The sequence below is a fragment of the Aythya marila genome, assembly GCF_965140915.1.
Source record: "Aythya marila genome assembly, chromosome: 3".
NCBI classification, from domain to species: domain Eukaryota; kingdom Metazoa; phylum Chordata; class Aves; order Anseriformes; family Anatidae; genus Aythya; species Aythya marila.
In genome coordinates this window covers 9,813,645-9,835,998 of record NC_139044.1, presented here as the reverse complement: position 1 = coordinate 9,835,998, position 22,354 = coordinate 9,813,645, and the positions used below count along the sequence as shown (strand labels likewise).

The 22,354-nt window shown below is 41.5% G+C and overlaps 1 long non-coding RNA gene across 1 annotated transcript in view; it reads right to left on the bottom strand.

Annotated features, from left to right (window-relative positions):
• Positions 1 to 232: 232 nt before the first annotated feature.
• The window catches only part of LOC309876768, a 272,062-nt gene continuing 249,940 nt past the window's right edge, over positions 233 to 22,354 (bottom strand). The window contains exons 5-6 of the long non-coding RNA XR_014317250.1: positions 18,660 to 18,748; positions 233 to 1,705 (exon numbers count right to left, since the gene is read on the bottom strand). This is a non-coding gene — a long non-coding RNA (uncharacterized lncRNA). The remainder of the gene's footprint in view (positions 1,706 to 18,659; positions 18,749 to 22,354) is intronic.

Below are 22,354 nucleotides of genomic sequence, written 5' to 3'. Positions count from 1 at the left end.
GAAGTCAAGACAAAGTAAGATTTTTTTTTGGTCACACCCTCGCTGACTGTCCCCAAATGCCCTATCATATCATCTTCCAATTAACAAACTGAATAGAGCTTCTTTTTGTTACTTGGTGATATTAGAAACAGACAAATCATGTCTTGCCTTAGAATTAAAACCCTTCTATACCATTTTTATTAGTCAAATCTGGTAAAAGTGAAAAACTTTGAGAAATATTTCAACCCTGTACAGTTTCATTGGTGGAGTCAGTGCAGGCAGAAGGTTTATTAGGGCTCAGAAATACCTATAAAGAACAGCAACCTCTACAGCATCACAGGTGAAATTCCACAGCCTAGGTATTTTTAATCTCTGAATAAGAAATACATTTATATTGCTTGGGGAGAAACAAAGAGGAAACACAATAAAAAATAAACTGTAGCTATGCATGCAAAATAAGAGTACACACCACAGAGCTGGTTTCTGCCTAGCAGATGCTGCAGGGATGTACGTGGTGCTGGGCCTCGGCAGCTGCTCTGCAGAGCAGAGAGGTGCAAAAACTGCATCCCTCCTGCTTGCTCTTGTCTTAGGTCCCTCTCCTCTCCACCGAGGGAGAAGCTGCGCGGCAGCCACACGACCCCACAGGTTACACTCAGCAGCCCTGGTGTTCACTGGTAATTCCCGGTGCCCCGCTGATCCTGCATGTGCCAGCCTCGATCTGCAAGCTTTTGTCTGACTGCTTGCAGCAGACAACAGTTCTTCATTAGGAAAGTATTTACACGATTTTAATTAATTAATACATGTGTACGTGTAAAAAGTTTGGTATTTCAATAGCTGACATTTCACTATGAAGTCACATCTTCCTCCAGGCAAAAAGGGCCTATACAAATAGTAACAACAATCCTAAATACATTCCAAATTAAATTATGACTGTCATGTTTCATTATAAATTAATTTGTAACTGTTTGCTTAAGCACTCATCTTCGTTTCATTCAGAGCACAGCAATTTTTTACATGAGCAGAGCAATCAGTGAGCTTGACTTTAAATGAAAATGGAATTCCTGTACATCCCCATACCTGAGGATCATTTTTATTTCATGGGCAATCTCACTATGAGTGATGGTACTCGCTAAAACCCGAGGATTACCTGTCTAAACTAAAACTTGTGGTGTTTTTTCTTTTACAAAGACAGGTACAATCAAGCGAAGGATCCATTCATCGTTATCTGTATATAAAATTATGTGTTGTGGAATATACATACACATATTCGCATCCTTCCTGCTCATGCTGGTGAGGGACCATGTTTAAAGCATTTGAGAAATTTGGTAATAATGTTCTTTATTGTGTTATTTATCTCAGATTTTTGAAGAGGTCAGCATCCAGCAGCTCTTCAGATTTTGGCCTATAATGCACAATTAATCTTGGGGCTGCAGTTCAGGCATGGCAATGTAATCTTAGACTATGTGCAGCACTTATTACATCTAGACCTTTATACCCAGAGGAATAACATAGATGAATTCATTGATTATATCTTTTTAAGCCTAAAAAGAGCTACAATTTGTCAGGGAAGAGTAGCTGGAAGCAACAGATAGTGACCTAAATAGTAGAATTCCAAAGATAAAATAGAAGAAAATGAACACAAATGCTTCATTGTTTGAGAGCCGTATTGTCTGTAACACACTCCAGTGAATCCAGTGTTTGCGGAAGAGGCCGAGGCAGATATAATCTGTGGAGCAAAAAATGACAGCCTGAGTAAGTAGCCATCAAAGATGAAGCCAGGAAGACTCCGGCAATTGTGCCGTAAATCATAACTGCAATATTTGTTCAAAGCTCCGGTTACGACGCATACTGGTGGTTTTGTCAGAATAGTCAGAAAAGTCCTGCCTCATAAAACACTTAAGAATATCTAATGTGCTGCTCTTGTGGAACTAAATATAAATTTCTTTGACTATTGTCTGCGTGTAATGTCAGTATGGCAGCTTGCAACCATTAAGGGCCTGATTCTACTCTTGCTGCAATTTCCTTCAAGCGCTGGAGGTAATGGAATGACTCAGGCGAGCGGAGAATCAAGCCCATGCATTTCATTACCCTAAGTAGTTCTCATCTTTAGCACATAAATCTAGTGAAACAGGATTGCATTTATCAGAAATTGTTATTGTTTATGCGCACTTGCAAAGTTTTTGGTGGGAAAAGGTTGCATTTATGCATAGCTTGTAAAAGCTGCAGTTAACAGCTTTCACCTCCAACATGCAGTTAGCAGAGGTGAGGAGAGGATTACTGGATTTATAGATTTCCTTTTTAATGAGGTTGTCTGCTCTTTGCAGCTTGTCCTTACTGAAGGAAAAACTTGATTCAGGCTTTAACCCCAGAAAACTACGTGTAGACATGGGAATGAAGCTTGGCGCGCACTGCTGCACTCTCTGTGAACAGAAGCTGGGTCAGTCAAAATGAAGTGTGATATTCGAACTCAACACAGCAAGTTAGGTTTTAGGGATTTTTTTTTTTTTAATTTTTAATTTATTTTTTTTGGGGGGTGCAGGGGAGACCTAAAGCTGAGTATACACTGGCATGTTTTGCAGAACCATGGCTGTAGGGCCAAGTATGTATGGATATTTAAGCACCTGGGAAAGTTACTCATGGCTAGTCACATTGGTGATTCAAGTGGTATTAAAAAGACCTTGATGAACAGTTCGTTTTGAATATCCCATTAGATACCTAGCTGCACCTTTGGATGTTAGAGACCTATAGAAAACCAAACCTCACTCACAAAAAAATAAAATTAAATTAAATTAAAAAATAAAGGACATAATGATAGAAAGAAAAATTTGTTCTCAAAGGCTTGCATAACAGTTGGGCAACATTTTAGCAGATTAACTGTTAACTCTTTCTCCACCAGTAAGGACTTGCAAAGGACTCACATTTAACTCTCATGTTCTACAGCAAAAACCTGAAATGTATGCTTAGAAATATCAGAAATTTGAATTCCTGTCTTCCAGGTTACTTTTTATAGGCTACAACATACCTGGATAAGGCCAGATGTTGTGTAAGCTTTAATGCTGTGTAAGCAGTTGACAACAATCCTAATAACTGTTCTGTTACTGAACTTGAATAGGTATTAGCAAAGAATGAAGGAAACGGAATTTTACAGAATGACGAAAAATATTTTCTATGCCATTTGCTCAATTTTCAGCATACTGCCTTGTGCAACTTCCGTGTGAAACACTCCTGAGAAGGACAGTCAAACCAGCCAGGACCAAAACGCCCAATATAAAACCTCTGAATACCCCAGAAGATTTGTTCGTAACACCAGATTTCCAACCAATAGTAAGAAGGAAGAAAGCTGTGTTGTTCATGGGCTGGGGGTGTAAGGCTCATAGGTTCATTGGTTGTAGTAACAAAGGCTGACATGGGACCCTCACAGAAGACACTGCCATGCACATGTCACACGGACCTTTCAAAACTCTTGTTTTTTCCTCTCCATCCGTCAGTAATTATCACCCCTCAATGTCTGAAGGGGTTGTTAAGCGTGCTCAGTAGATCCAATTAGGAATCATGTGCAATTAAGGCTTCCACAACATGAGGCTCCTGCTCCTTTACAGGGGATTGGAGCTATCTCCTACATTTCAAATTTACTCTCACTTTTAGTTAGATCTTAAGATAGTTAGATCTAGATATTTTCTAAGGCGTAAGTCATCCACTCCTGACATTTAAGGATGTTGCATTTCATGTGTTAAAGCTGTACAGCCTGTAATCTGTGGACGTGTAGGGGGAATATCTGGATGGCTTCTGAAGGAGGTGTGTGGGGTGAGTGACAACAGCAAGCTCATATATGCTCTGTAGCAATCTATGTAGGTGAAATTTATGAAAGGCTCCACATCCCCGATGAAAAATTTATAGAGATCAAAAAAGTTTGAATGCTCTGCATTGGAGTGTCAAATCTTGACAATATAATGCATTAAAAAGAGTCTGCCTAAGTGACAGTTTCCTAATAGATAACCATACAGATATGAGGAAAAGTTGGAGGACAGCCTGTAGAAAGAGTTATGGAGGTGAATGGAAAGAAATTTGAAGATGATATGAGATAATGTCAATCAGCCTAGAGCAGATAACGACAACTCCTCTTTCACTTTCTTGAGCAAGTCTGAGGCACCAACAAAACTACTTAAAACACCTGTTAGTTATAAAAATGTCAAACAAGCGTACATTTGGGAAATGGAGAGATTCAAACATTCGCGAAAGGGAGAGAGAGATTCTTGGAAGACGTGTCGGATATATATGTCATCGCAGCAATTTGCCTGTCCATGTTCCAGAAAAAACACAACTAGCTTTGTGAGCACTGAAAGTAATCAAGCCTGATTTCCTACAGACTAATTAATGCAGTTTCTGAAAGATGCAAGTTCCAACTGAGGCGTCTTTGGTTGAGTCATTTATAGCAGGAGAATCCAGCACGGGTTCTCCAGTGACTAATAAGAATGAATGCACACCTGAACTCTTCTGGAGACACGGGGTTTTTTGAGACCTTCTCCTCCACCAAACCATTCATTGTAATCAAACTTCTGAAAATCACCATTTTTTAGATTCTCTATAGAGCTGACCCCTAATCTACTCAGTGAGATTTCCCCATTCCCTTCATTTAATGGCAGAGCTGAACCCACGATGGCTTGAGTGTGTACAAAACAAGACTACTTCCACCCTCCAAAGCTATCCAGTTTTTTGTATTCATAGGGATTCTTGGAGTTCACTAATTAGCAAGCAGTTTGGTGTTATTTCTCACCTAGGAATGAGAGAAGGGGCTTTCACTCCTTGCCAAGCCTTGTGTAGGACCTTGTGCTTTTCCCTGTTACCAGCCAGCTCTCTTGCTGCTGGTAGAGGCCACTGTCAGCCTGCTTGCTCCGAACACCTCAAACACCAGCCCTGCCCTCTTATATATATGCATGCCTAATTTAATTAATTTTCTATACAAGAATATTTATCAGCTAAAATCAAGAAGTAAATCTAATTCTACAATGAAGCTAGCTTCGATATTTACTGCAACTTAATGACAACTTTAGACAAGAATTTAATTACACAGAGTCAGCACACGATATATATTGTATGAATGTACCAGGGGACTTATTTTAAAGTGCAATTTAGAGTGTAACTTTTAGACTGCTCCTCAATATGAACTTAAATCAAAATATTTCCACTGATGGAGCACATTCTTCAAAACTGATTACAAAAGTAGCCACAGCACTGATGGAGGCTTACTCTAATTTTATGTGTTATGGTATAAATGACTTGCAAGGATACTCTTGGGAAGCTGCATTGTAATTTAATACCTTTAAAGCTAGAAACTGCTAAGGAAATATTTTTTCTTTCACTGGGACTTACTTTTTCCCCTCTATGTTACATATAAATATGTCTTTCTAAAGGACAGTTTAGTATCCCCAACACTTGCATACCAAGTCTCTAAAATACAATGAAATATAATGCTGTGCTTTGCCAGATCAACCTGCCCTGGGGAGTGCAGAATAGAGGAGGACTCAGGAGACGAAGCTTTTCCTTGCTCATCCACACTGCTGGCTTTGTATATGCTGATCTCAAGGATGTTTAGAAACGGTGGTCATGGTTTCCTGTGTTGACCTTACCCAATTTTAGGCCAGCATCATGGTGGTGTGGGGAGAGAGAGGAGGGTTGTCCGTATTCCAGGGCCTGGCCATGAAAATGCCACCCAACCTGTGTGAGGCAGCTGTGGATGTGAATTAATTCTGTGAATACACAAAAATTAGCTATTTCACACTCCAGCCATATAACTAAATTCTTACTTACATTGATCCTAATTTACTGCAAAGAGTAAGAACTACTGTTCTGTGACAGTACCTCAGGTCTTGTCTCCTTGAAGCTGCTGTTCAACTGTTTAACAAACTTCTTCCAATAAAAGCCTGGCTGCCCCATTCCCTGACCATACAATTTCTAGAAAAAAAAATGGGTAAGTTGGTACAACACTCTTGGGCAGATGAGGAGCTAGGGCTATTCTGGGATGTAAGTCCTTAAAGAGGTAGACACGAACTAAATGAACTATGGAAAACACAAAGTGATTTTTCACTACCTAATTATCCTGTGTGGCAACTTTTTAGTAGACATCATTTGTATTTGCAGATCTGCCTTTAGGTAAAAATAGCTGTATTACAGATTGTTATGGCACCATTCTATCGTAAGGTCATGCTGGGCATATGCTTAAAGATGCTTCCACTTTATAGACAGGCATGCTATCTGCTAAGGGCTCCAAAGGCATCTAAAGAAAGATTTACACCCACACTGTGCTGCAACAGCTTCAGAGGAACTCTAACTAGCCAGGAGTAAATAAGGCCCGTAACCAAAAACGCTGAGCAGCACCTCAGCTGGTGTAAATTGTCATAGCTCCTCTGTGGAGCTGGGGACACTTTACACGACCAGAGGATTTGTTCCTCTGAATGCACAGAACATCAGCCTCCAATCCATGAAATGTCCTTGCACAGCAGGAACGTGCAAAACTTTCTTCTGAGCTCAGTGGGAAACTTGTGATTTCTCACTCCAGCCCCATAGGTGTGCTTCACCTTTTATTGCTCAAGATGGGTATTTGCAACGTTCCATTGGGTAAGAGAGATGCCTTTGTAAGGTCCTTTCTAAGGCATATTCTAAACGTGTCTGGAAATATTTACTTGCTGCTGAAATTGCACTGGGCGAGCCACACATATTTCCAGGGCTCTCAGATAAATACAGCACTGCAGGGCCATCCACTGCTGCACTGAGGAGTCATGAGCTTTGAGTAGTCCTGATGGGCTTGGAAGTCTGGAATTTGTGGTAATTAACCCACTCCGAAACAGAAGCATTTAATCTGGACTCCTGCATTGGGGGAGTTTTGGTCACCATCAAGATTTTGGCGTGCGTGTACATGAAAGCACGCTGCAGAACTGAATCAGGACTCTTCCATTCCTTTTTCTTTAGCTCTCACCACTTACATCCTTCAGCTCCAAACTACTTCATGACCCTGACACAAAAAAAAAGTCCTTTGCAGAACACAAATACACTGGTCTGACGTGAAGCTCATGATACCAGAGCCGAGAGGTGAGTTTTAATGAAAGATTGCAGGAGCAAAAGAAAAGATTACTCTTGGATGACACCAAAAACATCCTTCTGTTTCTATGGAGTGGCCCAGCAGAAAGTGCAAAGGGAGGAAAAAGGGGACGGAGGAAACCTGTGAAAGAGATGGGAGAAGCAGTCAGCTAAATGGAGTGGAAGATAACCAAGAAGAGAACTCGAAGCAATAGATTTCACAGGGTTTTTTTAATAGCTTGAATTAGTTCTAGCAGGCAGTAGAACACCAAGGACATTGCTGGCTGGTGGCACTGACAAGCAGCAGCTCCCACGGGAGGGAGGAAGTGGGGATAACTTGCAGACATCATCCATCAAGAACTGAGATGATCATAACTTTCAGCTTGTTAATGATGAAAAAAATCATGATGGCCATTGTGACAGAGAAGAAGACCAATGGCAGGAGAAGGGACAGCAAGATGGAAGAAAGTATCACCTAGGAGACAGCCCAGGAGATGGCAAGTGCTGCTGAACTGCTAAAGGAGATGGAGAGCTAAAAATCAGGAAGAAATGGTAAATAACTAACCTTAGGAATTCAAGTCGTTACTGAAGTGGCAGCGGGATGTGCAGTAGCAGATGGTTATGAAAGCCTGGACAAGAGCATTACTGGCAGACACAGAGAGAGACAGAAGGCCAAGTGCATTGGGGATTCTCACATGGATACCTCTGCGAGGGCAGAGGGGTGAGCAAGTGGCAAAGGGAGGCACAAAAAAAAATCAAGGAGCTGTCAGCAAGAGTGCATCTTCACAGCAAAACCAGGGAGGAGAAAAAGAGAAGTACAGAAGCCAAATGTTGCGAGGGAGAGAAGACAAAAAAGAAGGGCAAAGATTGTCCTCATACAGTACAGCAGCTTGAGAAGCCTATTTATTATAAATGAGAGGCAGCAAAGAAAAGAGAAGGTATTTAAGATAGTGGGAACAAACAGGAACGCCTGAGAATCTGGAGATGAAGGGCATGAGGAAATCAGTGGGCTGTGAAAAGGCAGACTGAATTAAAGGAATTTTGTTCTTCAAGACAAAGGAGCAACAGCATGCTTGAAGGCGGAGGGTCTAGAAAACAAGAGTGGCTAAAAATAGACAAGAACAGAAGAAGAACTGACACACAACCAAAGACAGAGAACTTGCACTGGGTCTGGAAAATAGAAAGAAAAGAGAAGGGGTTGGGGGAAAAATGTAGTGGAAGAAGCTGGAGGTCGTGTCTGGGCTTATTCACTCTGTCTTTAAAGAAGAGAGGACTTGATCCTGGCACAGGAAGGACGAAAGTTAGCAACAAAACACATTTTATTAGTCATGAGCAAACACAGAGGGTTTGAAGCTCCCAGCCCAGTATGAACATCTGCATGAGAGGCAGTTCAGTCTCTGGAAGAAGCCCTGACCCTATTAAAGTCAATGACAAAACTCCTGTTGCCTTCAACAGAGCCAAAATTTCACCTTGTGTCTATGGCCATTCCGCTGAGACTTCCAACATGAATGCCAATTAGTGCCAGTTTCAAAGGTGACATTCGTGACACGGATACTCGCTCCGCTGGGAGATGAGCTAAGTTTATCACAGTGAGTTTGCATAGACCAGGAAAGGTAAGCGTGACATTCCCTGTCCTAACAAGCAGCCGAGGCAAAGAGAGAGATGCACACAGAAATAGCTGAGATTTTTACTGTTTGGAAAGGATGCTAAAAACAGCATCGTTAATGATTTAAGGGAAAATAAATAAATAAAATGAATTAGTAATTCAGCCGGTGTGTGACAGGTCCAAATAAATCAATTAGTGTGTTTAAAAAAAAAAAAAAAAAAGAGGAAAAAAAAATACCTTTAAAGGGTAAATCGTCCTATACTTTAAATTGAATGAATACCAAAAAATGACTTGAGGATACTAGATTATTGCTTCGAGGCTTTCCGAAGCTGGACTTATGCGACAGCCACTATTAGCACCTTCAAATTAATAGTTCAACAGTAACTGGAATATTAACCAGAATATGTCAGTTTGATTTTGTCAAATAGGCATGTGAGGGTTTTACTTAATATCTGGGTTGATCAGAGATGGAAGCAGACTGGGTACTGCAGTACTCAGAGTAGTTACCTTTTTTTTTTTATTTTAATTTGCATGTTGATACTCGACATGTCTAGATCAAAACCCATGCAGACCCCTGTATGATTCAATACACATTTCAATTCAACATCCTGATAACAGAGAACTCTTCCTGTTTTATAAGCCTCTACGTTACTCCAATTTAAGCAGTAACTCTGCAGTAAATCAGACCTGTGATTTCCAGTTCTACCGTCCCATTTACGAGTGTAAATCTGGACTAATCCAGCGGAGATAGCCTCGCTGTTGTGTTTCACCCCTGTGCTATGTAGATCAGAATCTCGCCTAACGTGACTGAGCTTGATTCCCCACTCTGCTCCATTATTTTCATCTAAATATTTCATCTACACTGTTTAGACCAGTGTAATAATGGCTTAAAGGAGTAAAGGAAAACCACAATAGTATACAAATGACAGTAATATATGACGGGTAGCAGGTAAGGCACATTTCAGCCCCCCAGGAGACTCCTGCTTCAAGGCAAATCTGTATCTCATTCTAAGTCAGGTTCTGAATAAATATATGATCCTATCAGGAAGTCACCACGCCGCTTCTCCTGTGCGCATGTACGCAGGCAGACATCGCCCCTGAGCAGCTGACAGTATGCTCGGAGGAGACGGAGCCTGGCAGAGCAGAAGGGCTGCAAATCCAGCCTGAAAGTGTACTGGCAGCCCTGCATGTGGAAGCTTGCACATCACCTGCTCACACTGTACCTAGCCCTAGGAAATGCACTAAATCTTTCAGACTATACACGCCAAGTTCATCAACAGCTTTAAAACGGAGAAAGAAAAACACAGATCCTATTTTTAACCGTTCCCATTATGTAAAAGAAAAGTAAGGATGCATAATACAGTATCAACTCGCTGCTCTTCTGCCACTGTGTGGAGTAAGGCTTGCTCAACACCTCCATACCTTAACACACGAGCCTGTTACATGAGCAACCCCAACCGAAACGAAATGAGCTATCAATCGGGCTTTCTCAGGCTTTCTCAGCCTGCCCCACACCAGGCACACATCGGCCCGACTTCGGCTCAGCGTGCAGCTCTCCCCCAGTTTCAGCTGCAGTTGACTGGTTTGCTATCGCTCCGGTGTCAAAGACAAAGGGCACAACCCCGAGATGCTGAGCACGAGCCTCCCCAGTGCCTGAAATCAGGCACTGACCGACCGACTGGACCAAAGGTGGAGGGAGAAGGCTGAGAAATTTAGTAGCTTTTCATCCTAAAGCCGTGGCCTAGACAGGTCTTCCTTGTGGAGACGCTGATTTGTCCATTCCAGAAGGGGGGCTGTGATGTGTGTATGTGTCGAGTGAGAAGGAGATAGGTTTAATTAATCTTAAATGCCTCTGCAATTCAAGAATTGGAGCCCTGGATCAGTTCCTGTACTAACATGATTAGCAAATATTGACTTTTGAGTACAATAATAATGTGTCATCTGAAACCCTTGATAAGTAACTTAAGTACTTCCTTAGCTTGCATCTTATTAAATTAGATGAGGTACGGTTGAGACACATTACACAAAGCCATTGAAATGAGAAATCAGACCTAAAGATTTTAGCATTGATTGATTAAGCAAAGTCCAAAGTACAATAAAGATGAAACTGGGGCCCATATTCTGATCTCCCATCCATTGCTGTACATACAGATTGCCTTGCTCTCAGATTTATACCGATGCTGGTGAACTAATCAGAATCGGGTGATTCGTTTCAGTATTTGCTACCATGGATGTGTTTTCTTTGGAGTTCTTCGGCATGGGGTGAAGTCACTTTTTTCCATTTTTGCAATACAGCAATTCTCGTAGTTGTAGCAGGGGTAAACATTCCCTATTTGTGACTTTTTGACGTGCAATCCATCATCTGATTATGTACGATGACCGTATAATGTCAGTTTTATGGAAGGTTAACTGACATAGGTTTGGAGCTTTTGAAGTTCATATAAGAGAGAAAAAGAAACGCGTCACACTTGCGTGCCTGTGAATATGGTAAGTATAACACACTCCAATCTGTTCATAAGGTTTAGTTTAAAAATGTGTACAGCAACTCAACCAAGAAAGGAGTTAAAAGATGTGATACTCCTCAGATGCAACCTGACAAATCTTACTTTATTGATTAGTTTTCAAAGGCAGTGCAGTGAGAGCACTACACTTACAATAGACTTTGGAATGAGGAGGGGGGGAGACGAAAGCTCCAAATGTCATCAAAGCAAATGGTCTGTGAATGTTGCTTCAAAGCTAGTCATTAGTTGCCAGGGTATTTTGCCACAAAGCTTGTAAAGAGGTTTTCCTGGAGGGGAAGGTATGACAAAATGCACTTCTTGGCAAGATGACTTCTGCTTAAATAGCAGGACACATTAATTCTTGCTTGATACATAAAATTAATTAGAGGATTAACATCCTTTATGAAATTTTGCCAGAGATTTTTTCCTTTTTACCAGGAATAGACCCCAGGCCTTTTCTGTACTCTAATGAAATTGCAAATTGACTTGTGTTCAAATGATGCTTGACTAAAATGAATAATTAAAAATGTATTGCTAACAATGAGATGGGTCAGCTGATCTTTTCAAGGATTAATTAGTTTCAAGAACCATCTTTCTCATGTAACACAGCAAAGGCCAATGCCAGAACACCTTTTTTTCATGCAGTAGTTCCCCTTGAAGCCAATGGACCCTTTCTACTCCCAATTATCCAAGGTTTTATTCCAGATTCAGTCTGACGAGAGTGGGTTTTCCTCTACGGCAACACAGAGAGGAGTTATGCCTGAAGGAGTTGAGCTGTTATTCTATCTAAAATTCAATGAGCCCAATTCCTCTCTTTATTACAGTCTGATATATAACGGAGCTGAACTGGCGGGAGTCTCCTGTTTGTCTTCATTATGTTTTGCATCATGGCCAGGAAAGCGTGCTTCTCTAAATCCCAAATACCTCTATGGAGATGAACAACATCGTATCGGTGTAAGATCTCGGTGATTGAGAAAGGAGGAAGAATTATGTTTTCCATAGGTCAACAAGTGCATAAATGGAGAAGAACAAAGACTCGAGAGAGTAAGGAAGCCTGCATGTATGTGCATATACTCCTTCGTAAAACATGTTGGGATTTGCCGCTCTCCAGCATGAATAATAAGGAGGTTCAGGATCTAGGAAAAATGACTCAACATAAATTTTTCAGAAGCAGGTCAGGAATCTAATTCTCAGATTTTTCAGAAGTTTTAGTACTTCGTTTCCAAAACACCTATGCAGTTACTCATTTTCCATTTTCACAGGTGCCGTGAAAAATCCCACTGAATTCCTATCCTTTTCTTTACACGTCTTTGAAAATTGGCTCTAGGTCCCATTTGCAAAAGTGACTTGCATACTGTGGCATCTAACTCTGGCTGAACGCCACCCAAAGCAACGTTTGGAGGTTAAGAGCGAAAAGCTGGAAAAACTGCACTACTGCTGTGATTCCATCCTTTTTGGTATTTAGTCAGTTCATTGAGGGCTGATGTGGGTATATTTGTGCAGTGCTGCCCTATGCTGTGTAGAAATTTTCTCGGGTACTTTGAAAACTTAACCTTTAACTTCACGTAAGGTGAGATTTACAGAGGCATAAAGGTGCAAAGGGAGCTGGTGATTACAGTTGAGGACCCAACTGGTAACTTGCTGCTGAAAATCTCTTTCATAGATCCTTCACTTTTAAAATATGAAATGTCTGAGTTTCTTCCCTACTGTGTGCAAATAAGCGTGTTTCACTTTTTAAATTCCTTAATCACCTCATGTGTTTGTAAAAGGTCCCTTTCTGCAGTGAGAATTTTAAAGAAGGAAACCTAACATTCAATTTCAGTGTTTTCTCAAAACACTTTCTAATTCTCAAAACGCTTATTTCTACTGTACATGTTTCTGAGTTCCTGTCTCCGATGGATTTTTCAGATGTGTTTTATGTTGTGTTATGATGTTTCTAATTTGGGTGATGAAAGGTTAAAAGATACGCCTGTATGAAATTACTCAGTGGCTCCTGTGAACTAACATCATATCTTATTGAGTATGATCACTCTGTCATTTGCTTTGGCTACAGCCAAGGTTTCGGATACAGTAGGAGTAAGCTGGGATCCCCAGAGCCTACTGCAGAATTTGAAGGGGGGCAAAAAGACATAGTTTCCTTACCTAAGACTTGCTAGCCATGTGTAAGGAGACGATGCTCTGGAAAATGTTGTTTTTCTTTGGCTGCCCTTTAGTCAGATCTTCTCACTGCTGGCATTGTGCAGAGTCAGCTTAAAAGGTGTATTTAGCATTGAGGGATTTGGTAAATACTGCTTTATTGTGCTTCGTGCTCCCTACAGGGCATTCTGAAGAGATGAATAATAAGTGTGAACAGGAAGAGCAAGTTTCCAGTCCTGTCAAATTAATTAGACCAGCGTAGGCTGAAGTGAGGTTTGCCGTTAGGTAGGTTGGAAACAGGCAAAGGGAATCACTCAGGCATATACAAAAATGTTACCCCACTTCTCTTATTATTGTTTTCTTTGAGTTAGATGTAAAATGGAGCTATGTTCTGTTACCCACAACAAAACCACTCTCAAATGCTGGGCACATAAATAAAATGAACTGGATATGTAGAGCCATCCCCCTGCTGTGGCAAAAGCAAGACCTGCCAAGCAATGACGCTGCCCTTCTAGCTGCTGTTTGAGAAGTGTTTCCTTACGGTTTTAAGGGAATTAGCAACACCCTAGCTTAATGTCATTTAATTCTGTAAATACATTTTGGAGCTTGACTCAGCTCCCAGCTATAAAACAGTCCCTCTGATTTGCCAGCCGCCTTCTACATAATTTTTCTGAGAGTTGCATTTTTCCTTACAGCAGCCCAAAAAAGCCATTCTCAGTGCCATACTTGGGCTCTAGTTTGTGTCTTTTCCTAAGTCTTTTCAGACAGCCATCAACATAGGAGGTAAAAAAGGGTCTGATCCAAATCCTGCTTGAGTCAGTGGAAAAGATTCCTGCTGAATGAAGTGAGGGCTGGATAAGATCAGTAGACCCTATTTTTTCATTCCCTGCCTAGACAGGAGGGATCTCTATTGTGCATTTCCAAGCTCTGGTATGAAATGACTCAAACTCTGAGGCTACTGCATCTCCTGAAAACTACTCCCCAGACTAAACAGATCATCTGATAAGAAAATTATTTCCCCCTTTATCACAACCCAACCTCTTTCCTAGGCTCCCCTGGAAAGCCTTAATTTTTATTCCCCTTAAGTTGTTTTCACATTTTGAGTGATAAGTAAGGATCTAACGTATTCCTCCTGCACTCCGCATTTGTACTTGGTTAGGTGCGTTCCGATTTCCTTCCAACTAAGTCCTTCCAAATTTTTGAGCATTTTATTACTCTTCTGTGATTTCAATGCGTAAACATTTCTCTCGTTTGCCTGCATATGGTGTATGGAGATATGAACTGCTTCACCACAGTGTAACACAGCAGCTACCCCCAGCAACAAGAATATTTGGGTAGGATTCACTTGATCCCTGGCATTAGTCACCTTAGACTAACTTTCAGTTAAAAAAAAGTAGTTTGGGGAGGCTTAAAGGAAGTCTAGAGTGACTGGGGTGGCTGCAAAGACTGCACCCAAAGACACCTCCTGTTACGTGACGTGAATCAGGCCCTTGGAAATGTGCGCCTGGAAATGTCTGTCTGAGAGGTTTTCAGAGGGAACAAATGACATACCCAACAAAATTAAACTGTTCTGCAAAACTTACTGTGCTAACTTCTTATTCGGGGAGGTGGACAAAAATCAAGCATTTTTATAACCTTGGAAGCTCCCGTTTTGAAATTTTGAGAATGGAAAGTTGTGGTCGTTGCTGCTGTTGTGCTGAAAAGTATTACAATGAAGATGCACCCGATCTCTAAAATGAATTAACAAAAATTATGCTGAAACATGAATGAGATATTTCAGTGTTGCCTGCAATCCAATTTTCAGCCTTTGGTTTCTTTTTCTAATTTTGGCTCATAGAGAATTTCTAACTTCTTATACTTACCCTGCCTCAGAACAAAATCACACATTACGTTTGGGATTTCCAACAAAACTGAGATAAAGTTAGCTCCCGATCCATACTGTTCTTCATACCCAGCCTTCCTCAACCTATTTTTATTTCACTCTTTTACTCTTAATAGAAAATGAGAATATCCACTTCCAGTTTGGCTCTACTTGTCCTCTTTTCCTGAAACTGCGATTCAGATGTCACTACTAGCCTCTGATAAGGTCAGCTTGTTCTCCAGATCTCCATGCACTGTACTTGACCTCATGGGTGTGGGGAGGGACACGAAAGGTCATGCACAAAATCTCATCCTTACACTTTTCGGTCCAAAATTCATTTGATGTGAATCAGTGTTGCTCTGCTGATTGCTGCTTTGTGTTTCTGAAGAGCTCAGACCTCACCATGCTATGTGCCTCTGCCACAGAAAAGCTAGGTGAAGGCACATCGATGAATGCACTCTCCTTTTTAGAGAGGTGTGGTGGTGTGGGACACAAAAATGTCAGCTCATTGAAAGAAAACATGATGAAGAGGTGCTTCAAAAGCCACGACATCCCTGCGAGCAGGCTGCTACCACTGATTTTCTCTCAGCTCCCTTACTTCAATTTTTGGCAAGTGGTTCAGAGCAGCCAAGGAACTCCTACTCTGGGATCTACAGAGGGAAGATAGTCCGCAAAGAGAATAGTTTTGGCAGTGGGGACAATAAGAGGTCTGGGGCCTGGGCCTTAGAAGCAGACGCTCCCTTCTCTTTTTTAGAGAATTTCAAAATGCTTTGGTTTTCATTCCAAATTGGAAAAAACAGACATTTTACAATTGCAAAACCCTCCATAAAACTGAATGATCTTTTTCCCCACAGCTCCATCTGAAACAGATGGAAATTTCTTCAGCAAAGTGACCACTTAATTAAAAATATGTGATACCACATTAATACCACTTCAGCAGGTACTGGGAGGACAAGTGAAGACTGCCCAACCTTCTCCAGGTGTTTAAGTCAACTGTTTATTGCTCTTTAAGGTGTCTGGCAGCTGGTAAGTAATTTAAACAATGCTTGTCGGCTCCCAAATAGAAGGAATAAATGAACACAAAAGAGCAAGATTTCAATTAAAGTTCATCATGTAAAACAGGCCTCATGCCTTCCCTGACCACAGAGATTAGCTTTTGTGTCTGGAATTGCATTTCATAAACCTCCTCCCTCGACATGGAACATCTGCTCCCTTTAGGACTATTGTTTTACACCCATAAATAAAACATAAAATTACATTTTTGTCACTCTTCAGGCCAGATCTTCAGCTGGCATAAATCAACGGCAAGCAGTCAACCTCAGCAGAGCTCTGCTGACTTAAACCAAATGAGGATCTGGCCCTTGACGCTTTGGTGCTGAAGAAAATAATGGGTCTGGGCAGAGCGTGTGGGACATTGTTTATCAGAGAATGTGTGCGAAACTACGTGGAGCAAGTAACCATAAAGCATGATTGATCTCTCCAGCATATTTTAGCACTTTTTTTCAGTGTTTACTGAAACCTTTTAGGTGGTGCAGTCTTCTCAGATATCATTTTATGTTTGAAAAGCTTTCTAATTCATAATGAAAAGTTACGCGTCGCTCCAATGAACCTCTAGCTTCAATTACTTGCTGTGCAAATGGTTGGCCTGCATTTTGACCAATGTTTATGGTGTTTGGCAATTTTTCAGTAGCTACTTTACCCTGATATGATTAATTTCTTGCATAATATGAGGTTTTGCATGTGTGGAGCTGAAATAATCCTACTAGGCAGAAGAGAAATAAAAGAGCTTGTGTGTTTCAGCTTTAAAAACATTTGAAACATAACATCACAATTTTAAGCGTGCCAATGATAATACAAGTTAGCCATGGATGAAGACGACCACAAGAGACATGAAGTTCCTGATGGGATTCAGCAGCATGAAAGTCATTACTTGGCTTGTAAGGTCAGCACACTAGATCATAGCTGGGCAGCCCATGAGGCAGGGAAGCAAGAGACAAGCCGGGAGCACATCGTACGTGACTGCATCGGCAGAAGTAAGAACTGCTGCCGGTATCCATTTTCTTCCCTGAAAGCCAAATCCTGCTCTAAAGGCTGGTTTCCCTTTGCACCAGAAGTGTTAACACGTATTAACTACCCTGAAGTAAATGGAGGTAGAGCTTGAACAAACAAACCTTCATTAAAAAATATGTTTAGCTTTAAGCACCTTAGAAATCTCACTTGGTTGTACTGGAAAGCTAAGTTTGTGCTTCTTTACTGGATCATGGACCTAATCAGACTTTACAGTAGACGACCGGAGAGCGATGTTTGGATCTATGCAGTCCTAAAAAGACATCTTGCTGCCAGCTCTTTTCAAGGAATTTGTGGAGAAAGAGACACCCAACTCCTATTGCACTCTGAAGCAGAAATTGCAGTAATTTTCACAGGACCTGGTGCCCAGTTCTCTTTGGGCTCTCTAAGAAGAACAACACTGAGCATTATCACCCAAGCTGCCTGCCCTGCTACTGCAATACCCACAGACACATCTGTTCTGATTCACTTCATCATTTAGCTTCTTAATGCAAGCACATCCTCTTCAATGATTTAAGCTAAGATACTGTGCTGTAAACTCAAGAAGTGGCCACGAGATCCCATGTGCATGGGGAAAGTTAGCTTCAGCAGAAGTCACAAAGCAGATTGCTGTAGGTGGTAACCTCTTAAACCACCCTAGAAGGAAGCCCTTCAGTGCCTTCAAAATCCCAACCTTCATATTTTTACTTACTACAATCACACACTTGTCAGCTTAATAGAAAGTACGTCTACATTGCAAATTCCAGTATAGGGAAGAGGTACTCAGGCTGGCTATAAATGAGCTAGCCATAAATGAGCCTGCTTTCTGGCAGGATAAATTAGCCCATATGGAGCTAACACTGCCAAAAAGCAGGGTAAATTAGTCCTCTCGGTGTTCTCTGCTGTCTCATCTAGACTGCGTCCAGTATCCACAATAGTTCGTTTACAGCTAGCTTGGGTATTTCTACATTGTCATGTGGACATACTCGGAGCAATATTATTATTATTGTTTTAACATCTACAAGAGTGCAGGAACTGAGCCTAACGTGGGTTAGTTACCCTTACCTTTGCCTTTTAGCTCAGCCTAGAGAGGCTGAGGCTGATGTGGTAGCACTGCAGCATGACCTCACCCAATTCAGCAGTTATTTCTGCTCGCATGAACGTCCATAGATTAGACTGTCATCTTGGCTGATAATGAGCACGTAGGCATCCTGAGCCCCCAAGATTACTTTACGGCCACAAAGATACAAGTGGGATTAGTTGATCTATCCTGGGTAACTCAGCTAGTTTGGTCTTTCGAGTTCTAAAAAGACCTAATCCAGAGCAGCATGACTTAGGTTGTAACATTCTCTTCTAATGTCTAAAGACTTATTTTTTGTGGATCTTAAACATACTGAATAGTTTTGAATGGGAAAAAAAAATGCTTTAAAAATTAAGAAACAAGTCAGAAAATTACCTCAATTAGCTGAATTTGAAACAGGTCCTGGGTACATGAAGCAACATCTATCCCTGAAATCTGGAGCAATGTGGAATTTCACAAGGCACCTACATGGACAAAGGAAATGGCAAATTGAACAAAGATCAATCTACACTTTCAAATACACTGCTAGGTAAAAAACTTCTCGATATAGACACATTTCCACTGTCAGGGAAGTGCTTAAGGCAGGATGGCTTATTTCAGTTAAGTGAAATAAAATAAGTGATGCTAATAAAAGCTGCACCAGTATATGTGCATCTGACAATTAGCACTTCTACCAGCGCAGCTATCTGGCAAAAAATCATATCCAATTTAATACACACATGCCAGCAAGACCTCTAACACCAACTCCCAATATATCATGTTAACAGAAGCCTACAGGTTTCAGAAATTAATTTCATCCAACAGTGCATAATTTTACAGCCAGGTAGCACAATACATGAAAATACACTTCAAATCGCTGTTTGACTTAGGTGATCTTAATCAGTCCCATGAAGAACGAAGAAGACAACTTCAAAATGCCCCAGTGCTGTCCAGTTTCTCCCTTAGTGTTCTGCTCCATCTGGACTTTGCAGCAAAATGGGCTAGAGCAATCAGTATGTGATGAAATCTCCTTGAAAATGTGAAAGCAGCCCTTTCTTTTTCTGTATTTACTTACAGATCAGTGTACCCCTGAAGAACTATAAACAGCTGAGAGTAAAAAATAAAGGGACCTCAGAAAAGTTTTATGTCCTCCAAACTATAAATGTCAGGTGGCAATGCTAGGCAGTTTATTTTTCTGTAGAAATATATAATTATTTTTTTTCCATGAAAATATTTTCACACACACACACAAAAAGCTAGCTCGTCACTGGCAATTATATGAAATATATACATAATTTTGCAGCAGGTACTGATGAATGCCTTTAATAAGTTGAGTTGACAATTTTTTATTATTTTTTTTTTTTGCTGCCTCAAAGAAAAGAATGCGTATATTAAAAGGCGCTTGCAATTTTATTTATTTATTCATTTTTCAGGTGGTAGAGGGGAAACAAAAAGGGCCAGGCAGCAGTAATGCACCCAGAGATCTGTATGAACCTCCAGATGAGGCAATTATTTAGAGGGGCCAAGAACCCCACTGGGCTGGGTACCTTCAGGGGCAGCGTTGGCCGGATGAAGCGTTACATTTCCACCCAGCTAAGGGCCAGGGTACAGAGCGAAGCTGGGGAGGCAATGGGCACACACACGACATTTTCCAAAGGTGGGATTCCTCCCGACTGCGCTTTCCCTCCCCAATTAAGGGTTGAAATGAGCCACTGGAATCTACTGTATATCCTGGGGAAATGAACGCCCTGGCTGCTTTCCAACTCATATTTCTCTCTCTATAGCAAACAAACAATAGGCCAAGTAGGATGTTGTACATAGCCCTGGAAAAGGAAAAAAAAAAAAAAAAAAAAAAAAAAAAAAAAGTGAAGTATTGATAAACTGAGATTAATTTTTACAAAAATGTTTATATCAAGTGCATATGCTTTGCCTCTTGGCCATTATGGAAATGTCAGGGGTTTAATTGGCAGCTGTGAATAGCAGCACCTGCAAACAGCTCAGGGCTTGTTCCTGTGGTCTGGCAACATTCTTACTTTATGCTTTAAATAAAGGCTTACTCACTGAGACAGAAATAACTGACAGCGGATGATTGATGATTGCCCATCACGCAATGGCTGACATCTACCATTCACTGAATCCATTTACAATTTCACTTCCAGATTTCATTAACAGGGCCGTGACATCTAGGAACAGGATTGATACAGATGGCAGCTCAGTTACAGAGTTCAGCTGATGCTGAGCGTATGTTAAGCATGGAAAATAGATTACTATGAGCTCCAATCTATCTCATGTGGTACATTTTGGAAACCCTATCTGTTTACTCCAGGTAACCTTTTATAGTTCTATTTATCCTGCCTAGTTTCAAACCAGATAGCAATTTTCCACAGTGGAGAATTTATACTGCCATTTGCAACGTGCGTTTATAAAACACTTGCTTCCGTGAAATATTAAGACAAGATTTTGGCGTTCTGAAGGTCCCTTTTTTGCTGGAGAAGGAAACAACGAATGCGAGCGCATAGAAACCCGCCATTTCCCTGGTCCCAAATATCCCCTTTGGAGTGAAACGAATGGCTCGCTCCCCACCACGCACCTGTGTGCGTCTCAAACCGCAGTGGCCGCGCAGCTCAGAGGCGAAAGCAAAGTTTCCAGCCAGAGGGGCCAGTCCCGCTCGGCTCCAAACTCCCGCTGACCTCTGCCTGCCATGGGACACGGTGTCCTGCAAATCCTTGTTTTTATCTCCAGCGCCTCGGCTTTGGCACGGGCTGCTCCTCAGGAAGGCCGAGGCTCAAAATGCAATTTTCCATCTTCATTACGACGCCGGGCCAAATATCAGATCTGAGTTGAGCTTTCGAACGCCAGAAAGCCTGGAGCTGCTCAGACACAAGACTTTCGGTCGGCTTGCAATTAGGGTGGGGGACGCTCCTGAAATTCAGAGCTACCTTCAGCTCGAGGGCTTGGACACCTTTCCTTTGGTATTTGTGTGGACGTCGGTGTGGGAGCAGCAGAAGGTGGTGATATTCGCCCTAAGCAGCTCTTGACTCTTTCAAGAGTACCAAGAAAACAAAGGTACTAAAGTAAAACACGATTTTGTAAAAGCAAACAGTCACAGCCTAGTAAACGCTGATACCTACTTAATCCGTGCAAAGAACAGCCATCGCCTAGCCCTAAAGGTGGAGAAGGAGAAATCAGCAGGGTTACAACCAGGTGCAACGCTGCACCCGAGTAGTGCTGGGTGCAACTGCTGCGTACAGCTCAGCTCCTGGGGGAACGCACGCTGTGCAGCAGCTGGGTGTCCACCGTTATTCCCGCTTGCATCAATGGCAGCCTTTGCTTTCCGAGCTCACGTTGTGAAATTTTTACATCAGCCCACAACCTGCAGCAAGTTTTCAAAACCCTGCAAACACGCAGTGGGCCCCTTCTCAGCTGCTCTACTCTTTCCTCCTTTTGTTTCGTGTCAGCACAGCCTCGCCCTGCCCTGCTTTCCTGTCCGTAGGGTCTTCCGAAGCCCCAAATTTGTTACTGCCGTTCATATTTGTAGAGCCAAGGGAGAATGCAGTGGAAGCTGGTCTTAATGCAGTTCTTCAGCAGGTGCAGAGATAGCCGGTTTCCAAACTGACGCTCGTAATGGCTTTCCAGAAACAGCTCTGTTTCATTTCAAACTCGTAGAGCCAAATCCATTTCTTCCGTATTTCAACCAGCTCCGTACATTTAAGCCACTGCTTCAAACTTCGTCCATAATTGCATGCAGTTCTTCTTGTGAAAATTCAGGGGTTCTTTTCTTTATTATGATTATTTAAAGCAATTAAAGATGATCACACACAAACTCTAGAGTTAACTTTGTGCAAATATTTATACAGAAGCTAAAGCTGAGGCTTTTTCCCCTTTCTAGGTGAAACGTGGAAGATTTGTTCCAGAAAAAACAAATACATTGTCCGGTTTAACTAAAGGCATTTTCAAACCCCAAAAGCACGAAAAGCCTCTGTTTCTTTTGCGCTTAAAAAGCCGTGATACTCTTTGCAAAGAAAACGTTCATCTTTTTTTCTGTACCTTCTCTTACTTATGGGTGTCACTGCTGATGGCAATAGCTGACA